This window comes from Callorhinus ursinus, unplaced genomic scaffold, assembly GCF_003265705.2.
Source record: "Callorhinus ursinus isolate GAN/ISIS: 27379988/994484 unplaced genomic scaffold, GSC_fseal_2.0 scaffold15, whole genome shotgun sequence".
Classification (NCBI taxonomy): domain Eukaryota; kingdom Metazoa; phylum Chordata; class Mammalia; order Carnivora; family Otariidae; genus Callorhinus; species Callorhinus ursinus.
In genome coordinates this window covers 15,136,862-15,138,747 of record NW_027397077.1, presented here as the reverse complement: position 1 = coordinate 15,138,747, position 1,886 = coordinate 15,136,862, and the positions used below count along the sequence as shown (strand labels likewise).

Genomic DNA, 1,886 nt, shown 5'->3' with positions numbered 1-1,886 from the left:
ATTACTATGATGTCGGACCTAGAGTTCAAAATCATGACTTTAAAGATACTAGCTGGGCTTAAAAAAGCATGGAAGTTATTAGAGAAACCTTTTCTGGAGATATAAAAGAACTAAAATCTAACGAAGTCGAAATCAAAAAGGCTATTAATGAGGTGCAATCAAAAATGGGGGCACTAACTGCTAGGATAAATGAGGCAGAAGAGAGAATCAGCGATATAGAAGACCAAATGATGGAAAATAAAGAGGCTGAGAAAGAGAGAGAAACAGCTACAGGATCACGAAGGCAGAATTCGAGAGCTAAGTGATACGATAAGACGAAACAACATTAGAATAATTGGGATCCCAGAAGAAGAAAAAAGAGAGAGAGAGGCAGAAGGTATATTGGAGCAAATAATAGCAGAGAACTTCCCTAATGTGAGGAAGGAAACAGGCATCAAAATCCAGGAGGCACAGGAACCCCTCTCAAAATCAATAAAAGTAGGTCAACACCACGACATTTAATAGTAAAACTTACGAGTCTCAGAGACAAAGAGAAAATCCTGAAAGCAGCTCGAGAGAAGAGATATGTAACCTATAATGGTAGAAACATTAGACTGGCAACAGACCTATCCACAGAGACCTGGCAGGCCAGAAAGGACTGGCATGATATCTTCAGAGCACTAAACGAGAAAAACATGCAGCCGAGAATACTATATCCAGCTAGGCTGTCATTGAAAATGGAAGGAGAGAGAAAAAGCTTCCAGATCAAACAAAAACTAAAGGAATTTGCAAACACAAAACCAGCCCTCCAAGAAATATTGAAAGGGGTCCTCTAAGCAAAGAGAGAGCCTAAAGGAGCATAGATCAGAAAGGAACAAAGACAATATACAGTAACACTCACCTTACAGGCAATACAATGGCACTAAATTCATACCTTTCAATAAGTTAACCTGAATGTAAGTGGGCTAAATGCCCCAATCAAAAGACACAGGCTAACAGATTAGATTAAAAAATAAGACCCATCCATATGCTGTCTGCAAGAGACTCATTTTAGACCCAAAGACACCCCCCAGATTGAAAGTGAGGGGGTGGAAAACCACTTACCATGCTAATGGACACCAAAGGAAAGCTGGAGTGGCAATCCTTATATCAGACAAATTAGATTTTAAAACAAAGACTGTAATAAGAGAGGAGGAAGGACACTATATCCTACTCAAAGGGTCTATCCAACAAGAAGATCTAACAATTGTAAATATCTATGCCCCGAACATGGGAGCAGCCAATTATATAAGGCAATTAATAACAAAAGTGAAGAAACACATTGACAACAATACAATAATAGTGGGGGACGTTAACGCCCCCCTGACTGAAATGGACAGATCATCTAAGCAAAAGCTCAACAAGGAAATAAAGACTTTAAATGACACACTGGACCAAATGGACTTCACAGACATATTCAGAACATTCTATCCCAAAGCAACGGAATACACATTCTTCTCTAGTGCCCATGGAACATTCTCCAGAATTGATCACATCCTAGGTCACAAATCAGGTCTCAACCGGTACCAAAAGACTGGGATTATTCCATGCATATTTTCAGACCACAATGCTTTGAAACTAGAACTCAATCCCAAGAGGAAAGTTGGAAAGAACTCAAATACATGGAGGCTAAAGAGCATCCTACTAAAGAATGAATGGGTCAACCAGGAAATTAAAGAAGGATCAAAAAAATTCATGGAAACCAATGAAAATGAAAACACCACTATTCAAAATCTTTGGGATACAGCAAAGGCAGTCCTGAGAGGAAATGTATATAGCAATACAAGCCTTTCTCAAGAAACAAGAAAGGTCCCAAATACACAACCTAACCCTACACCTAAGGAGCTGGAGAAAGAACAGCAAATAAA

General features: G+C 39.1%; 1 long non-coding RNA gene across 3 annotated transcripts in view; it reads right to left on the bottom strand.

The window, feature by feature from the left end:
• Positions 1-1,886, bottom strand: part of LOC141374203 (uncharacterized) — a 289,851-nt gene that overhangs the window by 18,338 nt on the left and 269,627 nt on the right. The gene's annotated exons all lie outside the window — the stretch shown is intronic.